Consider the following 7,525-nt stretch of genomic DNA (forward strand, 5'->3'; position numbering starts at 1 on the left):
CTATTTTGTGTGTGAGTGTGTGTATGAGAGAGAGAGTAAATACTACATACACACCGCTCTCTCACTCTGTCTCACACACATACACACGCACACACACACCCCTTGACTCACTCACACTCTGTCTCTTACAAACACACACATACATAAATGTATACAAACATATTTATAAAGACACACATGTGTATGTGCGCACGTGCGTGTTTGTAAGAGACAGAGTGAGTGAGTCAAGGGCTGTGTTGTCATATGCATACATCCAAAGATGTATGTATATTTATGCATTTACGTATACATGACAACAAACTTCTCTCTCTCACTCACACTCTGTCTCTTACAAACATACACATACATAAATGTATACAAACATATTTACAAAGACGTGTGTATGCACACGCGCGTGCGTGCGTGGGGGGTTCCACAATCACCATTTATTTCAATTACTCTTGTGAGGATATTCACGTAAATCATTTTTTTCATTTAATCCCCATTTTAATTTTCGTAAAAGTTTCCAAGTACCAATGAGGCTTTTTGGCACATCTTCAATTTTCCCCATTCATGAGAGGCGCCCAGCCATCATTCATCTGAGAGTCCATCTACAGAATGTCCTCAAATTTCTATACAGCATATTTTGCCTTTTTTTCTTCAAGTATATAAGCAACAATTTTATTCCCGAGCAACACCGGGTGCCTCTGCTAGTATTATATATATGTGAGTATGTATATATGTATGTATGCCTGTATATATGTGAGATAATAGTTTCGCTTTAATAGTTTCAGTATTAAAGTGAAAATATCTGACATTACAATAGAGAGATGTTATTGTTTCACTTTTGACATGTAATACTGTGATATTGCACTGGGCTCGCACTAGGCAAGAAGTTAAAATTATTTTTGGCCTATGACACTATATGGACCCTAAGTAAGGCATGTGTAAAATTTGAATGAAATTGGTTGCGTAGTTCTCAAGTTTTAGGGATTCACACAGACACACACACACACATTCTCATCTTTATATATATAGATTGCAAGGAATGAAGCCAGTATGCACCGCTGGATGTGTAATATCAGTGTGCATACTTGACAGAGTGTAAGTACCTTGAGAGAAAAGTTGGACCTAAGAAGCATCAGATGTTGTGTGCAAGAGAGACAACTGCACTGGTATGGTCATGTGGTGAGGATAGCTGTGTGAAAAAGTGCCACACCCTAGCGGTTGAGGGAACCTGTGGAAAAGGTAGATCCAGGAAGACCTGGGATGAGGTGTTGAAGCACGACCTTCGAACATTAGGCTTCACCGAGGCAATGACTAGTGACCGAGACCTTTGGAAATATGCTGTGCTTGAGAATACCCGGCAAACCAAGTGAGACCATAACCCGTGGCCTATGCCAGGGGTGTAATCAGCCCACTTATGCATACCTTTCCTTCATTGGACACTAAACTTTGCTTGCCCTGTTGAGGCAAGTGAAATCGAAATCAAAATCAAATTCGATAACTGGCATCTATGTTAGTGGAGCGCTAAGAGCACCATCTGAGCGTCATCATTGCTAGAGCAGCTGACTGGCTTCTGTGCCGGTGGCACGTAAAAAGCACCATTTGAGCGTGATCATCACCTTACTGGCACTTGTGCTGGTGACACATGAAAAAATATTCAAGCGAGGTCGTTGCCAGTGCTGCTGGACTGGCTCCTGTGCAGGTGGCATGTAAAAAACATCATTTGAGCATGGCCGTTGCCAGTACCGCCTGACTGGCCCTCGTGCCAGTGACACGTAAAAGCACCCACTACACTCTCAGAGTGGTTGGCGTTAGGAAGGCATCCAGCTATAGAAACTCTGCCAGATCAGATTGGAGGTTAGTGCAGCCATCTGGTTTGCCAGTCCTGAGTCAAATCTTCCAACCCATGCCAGCATGGAAAGCATATGGCGTAGTGGTTAAGTGCGCAGGCTACTAGCCCCAAGATTCCGAGTTTGATTCCAAGCAGTGACCTGCACAATAACAATAATAATAACAATAATAATAATAATAATAATAATAATAACATCGAAAAATAGCTTAGGAATGAGAACACAGGTTTGAAATTTCCCCAAGATACCTGAAGAAGGCTGGAGGGTATATCAGCCGAAATGTTGTGTTCAAGATGAGGACAAATATCTGTCAAATGTAAATAATGTAAATAAAGATAACAATTTATCTCTAAAAGAAACAGAAACTCTTAAAATATAAAGATCTGGAAAAAGAGGTAACTTAAATGTGGAGCCTACAAACAGAAACAATTCCTGTAATAGTAGGTGCATTAAATATGATAAAAAAACATTCAGACAAATACATAACCAAAACACCAGTACTTACAAATGTATATAATATACAGAAAATAGCACTACTAGGCACCATGCACATCCTACATAAGGCACTTTCAATGCAGTGAAAATAAAAGCACCGCAACAAACTACAGCACATACCCAAAGCACACAGAGCTGCACTCGGTAGTGCAGTGAAAGCATGTGATAAAAATAAGACTACTGAATAATAATTATATTTTTTTCTGATTTAGGCACCAGGCCAGCAATTTAAAGGGAAGGGATTCATTGATATCATCTACCCCAGTATCTTACTGATGTTTAATTTTAGTGACCCCACAAAAGTATGAAAGTATTAAACAATGACAAACTTGAGAGTATTGACCGCATTGTTGCCAACTGTTCAGTCCTTGTCCCTACAGAATATAAAACCAGTACAATACTTGCAGTGGGGCATATGCTGTCACTATGATATTCCACACCCTTAGAACTGGTATGAACATCATCTAGAGCCAGTCACTGAGGAAGAGAATGTTACCATCCTACGGGATTATGGGATACTTACAGACAGATAAATAAATGATAACAGACCAGACACTGTCATCAAAGGCCTAAGACAAAGAATATGCCTGTTTATTGATGTGCCTACTGATAGAAACATTCTCAGCAAAGGCGCTTGAAAAACTATCAAAATATAAGGACCTTGAGATTAAGATATCTAGGATGCGGCAATTAAAATCCCAAAGCATCCCTGTTGTTGTAGGTGCCCTGGGAATGATCAAGAAAGGTACTGACAAAGTTTTTGACCAGATCTCTGGGAAAGCAACAATCTATGAGACATAAAGAAATTGTGTTGACATCTAATATATACACACCTTAGGTTTCTGGTTGGGATCTGGTCGGAAGATGAAATAAAATGCAAATTAATCAGAAAATAATAATAATACTCCTTTCTACTATAGGCATAAGGCTAGCAATTTTGGAGAAGGGTTTAAGTCAATTACATCAACCCCAGTGGACAACTGGTACTTATTTTATTGATCCCGAAAGGATGAAAGGCAAAGTCAACCTCAGAAGAATTTGAGCTCAGAGCACAATGACAGATGAAATGTCACTAAGCATTTTGCCTAGTGTGCTAATAATTTTGTCTACTTTCCACCTTTATAATAATAATAATAATAATAATAATATATAGAAAGATGAGTTCTTAACTTTTGTATACGATTGCCAAATTCCATCACTAAGGTAAACCAAAAGTAACTTATTTATTAAGTTACTTTTGAGTTGCGCTTTTTGTCATTGAGTTGGCCGTGGTGATGGATTACGTCAGCTATGTTTACCTTAGTGATGGAATTTGGCAATCGTATACAAAAGTTAAGAACTCATCTTTCTATATATTACATTTCTGCTGAGTTAACAGTCCTCTCTATAAACTAATAATAATAATAATAATGATAATAATGATCTTTTCTACTATAGGAACAAAGCCTGACATTTTGGTGGGGGTCGGTGGGTGGATGGCTAGTCAATTACATCAACCCCAGTGCTCAACTGCTACTTATTTTATTGGCCCTGAAAGGATGAAAGACAAAGTTGTCATCAGTGGAATTTGTTCAAATTTCACTGTGGATAATTTTGTCTATGTTCCAAGTTGAAATTCCTCTATAGTCAACTTTGCCTTTCATCCTTTTGGGATTGATAAAATAAGTATCAGTCAAGTACTGAGGTTGATGTAATCAACTTACCCACTCCCCTGAAATTGCTGGCCTTGTGCCAAAATTTGAAATTATCATTATAAGGCAGTGAGCTGGCAGAGTCGTTAGCACACCAGACAATATGTTTAGCAGCATTTCTTCCAGCTTTATGTCCTGAGTTCAAATTTCACTGTGGTCAATTCTACCTTTTATTCTTTTAGTGTCTGTCGATAAGTACCAGTTAAGTACTGCAGTCAATTTAATCAACTAGCCCACTTCCCTAAAATTCCAGACCTCGTATCTATAGTAGAAAGAATCATCATCATCATCATCATCATCATCATCATTATTGTTATTGTTATTATTATTATTATTATTTTTATCATTATCATTATTATTATTATTATTATTATTATTATTATTATTATTATAGGATGAGATTATTCTGTTATAGTAATTAGCAGGTTGATGTCTCCAGTACACACACAAGAAGTGTTTACAAACAATTTGTGCAATCAAAACTAAAACCAATTGAAGTCAAACGCATATTTTATATTGTAGTATATTAAATAGAAGTAATATCAGTGGTAGAATTAGTAAAGTAAAATAATTCTGTGGGTGACATAAGTAGACTGTGAGTTCTGACATTTGGCAATGAACTTTGTACATGTTCAAGTATTAAGAATGTGGTAGGTCAATGGCCTAAGTGACTAAGAAAGTGGTAAATGGGGAGAGCTGGAGAAGAAAAATAAAATAACAAGCAATTGTATGTACAAACATTTTACACATCAAACAGAGTGGGTTTGAGGCAAAGAGCTAACAGGAATAAGAAACAGGAAGTAGTTAATGTTAGTATATGGCAGTGCCATATACTAACTACTGACACTGCTCTCTGTGTGCATGTGCATGCACATATATGTATGTATGTATGTATATATGTATGTATGTATATATGTATGTATGTATGTATGTATGTATGTATGTATGTACAGTAGAACTAGAAATAGGAACTTCTTGGCATGATATTTGAAAAAGTGAATAGAAATGGCTTTTATGATAATTTTTCCACTTTACACCTAATAACTTATAAACATCTGACTATTAAAGTGGAAAAATTATTAGAAAAACCACTTTTATTCATTTTTTTCGCACAGACACACACACACACACACACACACACACACACATATCATCATCATTATCATAATCATTTAACATCCATTTTCCATGTTGGCATGGGTTGGATGCTTTGACAGGAGCTGACCAGCTGAAGGGCTGTTCAAGCTCTATGTCTGTTTTGGCATGGTTTCTACGGCTGGATACCCTTCCTAACACCATATGTATATTTCTCAAATCATGTGTTGAAACAGATATTATTATATTTGACAAAGTTCAGAGAGCTCCTACTTCTGCTGGTGACAAATGGCCTCTCACTCAGAGTAAAAGGCAGACTGTATGACGCATGTATACGAACAGCTATGCTACATGGCAGTGAAACATGGGCTGTGGCTGCTGAGGACATGCGTAAACTTGCAAGGAATGAAGCCAGTATGCTCCACTGGATGTGCATACTTGACAGAGTGTAAGTGCCCTGAGAGAAAAGCTGAACTTAAGAAGCATCAGATGTGGTGTACAAGATTGATGACTGCACTGGTATGGTCATGTGTTGAGAGCGGATGAGGACAGCTGTGTGAAAAAGTGTAACACCCTAGCAGTTGAGGGAACCTGTGGAAGAGGTAGATCCAGGAAGACCTGGGATGAGGTAGTGAAGCACGACCTTCACCGAGGCAATGACTAGTGACCGAGACCTTTGGAGATATGCTGTGCTTGAGAAGATCCAGCAAGCTAAGTGAGACCATAACCCGTGGCCTATGCAAGTGGTGTATAACCAGCCCACTTATAAGTACCCTTCATTCATTGGACAATAAACTCTGCTTGCGAAACCTGTTGAGACAAGTGAAATCAAAATCGCTGATGTGGCTGATGACAGTACCGCCTGATTGGCACTTGTGCCAGTGGAACGTTAAAAGCACCATCCAAGCGTGATCGATGCCAGGGCCGCTGACTGGCTTCCATGCTGATGGCACATAAAAAGCACCATTCAAGTGTGACATGCATAGGCTTGAAAGAAATGAAGGTAGTATGACCCGCTGGATGTGTAATGTCAGTGTGAATATACGACAGAGTGTAAGCGCCATGAGCAAAAAGTTGGGCACAAGAAGCATCAAATGTGGTGTGCAAGAGAGACAACTGCACTGGTACGGTCATGTGTTATGTATGGATCAGGACAGCTGTGTGAGGAAATGCCAAGAAATTGAGACCTTTGGAGATATGCTGTGATTGAGAAGACCCGGCAACTAAAGTGAGATCACAGCCATGGCCGATGCCAGTGTCGCATGTCCGGCCCATTTAAGAGTACCCCCGATGTGTCAGGTGATATGATATGCTTGAGAAGACCTGTTGAGTCAAGTAAAGCCTAAATCGTAGCTGTGGCCAATGCCCCTGATTGGGTCCTGGTCCAGTGGCATGTAAAATGCATCATCCAAACATGGTCGATGCCAGTGCCCCCTGACTGGCTCCCATGCCAGTGGCATGTACAAAGCACCATCCGAATGTGGTCGACGCCAGGTCTGCCTAACTGGCTCCCATGCCAGTGGTACATAAAAAGCACCATCTGAACATGGCTGTCGCCAGCACCCACTGACTGGCTCTTGTGCTGGTGGTATGTAAAAAGCACTATCTGAATGTGATTGATGCCAGAACCTCCTGACTGGCCCCCGTTCCAGTGGCGTGTAAAAATCACTAACCAAACATGATCGATGCCAGGCTCAACTGACTGGCTCCTGTGCTGGTGGCATGTAAAAAGCACCCACTACACTCTCGGAGTGGTTGGTGTTAGGAAGGGCATCCAGCTGTAGAAACATTGCCAGACCAGATTGGAGCCTGGCGCAGCCACTGGCTCTCCAGACCTCAGTCAAACAGTCTATCCCATGCCAGCATGGAAAATGGATGTTAAACGATGATGATATTCTCATTTTAAAAATGATTTCTGATTAATCTTTGAGAAGACGCTGGTGTTGCATTGGCGGAGGTTTGCACTCTCTGAGCACTCTTATTATTATTATTATTATTATTATTAGTTATTATTTATTTATCAGAGCTCTTTCATTGACATTCTGCAAACTCTTCAAAGACCATTTGTTCTTCTACGTGTCTCCGCTTCTCTTACCCCATCCTTCAAAACCACTGGCTTTGTGCCAAAATTTGAAACCATTATTATTATTATTATTATTATTATTCAGTAGTTTTATTTTTATAACGTGCTTTCACTTCACTACCGAGCGCAGCTCTGTGCGCCTTGGGTATGTGCTGTGGTTTGCTGTGGTGCTCTTATGTTTACTGTATTGAAAGTGTTTTGCGTAGAATGTGTGCAGTACCCAGTAGTGCAATTTTCTGTATGTTATATATATTTGTAAGTCCTGGTGTTTTTGTTATGTATTTGTCTGAATATTTTTTTATTATACCTAAGGCACCTACTATGAT

The 7,525-nt window shown here is 39.5% G+C and overlaps 1 protein-coding gene across 3 annotated transcripts in view; it reads right to left on the reverse strand.

Annotated features, from left to right (window-relative positions):
- The window catches only part of LOC106871250 (ankyrin repeat domain-containing protein 16), a 75,976-nt gene that overhangs the window by 6,278 nt on the left and 62,173 nt on the right, over positions 1 to 7,525 (reverse strand). The window lies entirely within an intron of this gene.

This window comes from Octopus bimaculoides, chromosome 5, assembly GCF_001194135.2.
Source record: "Octopus bimaculoides isolate UCB-OBI-ISO-001 chromosome 5, ASM119413v2, whole genome shotgun sequence".
Classification (NCBI taxonomy): domain Eukaryota; kingdom Metazoa; phylum Mollusca; class Cephalopoda; order Octopoda; family Octopodidae; genus Octopus; species Octopus bimaculoides.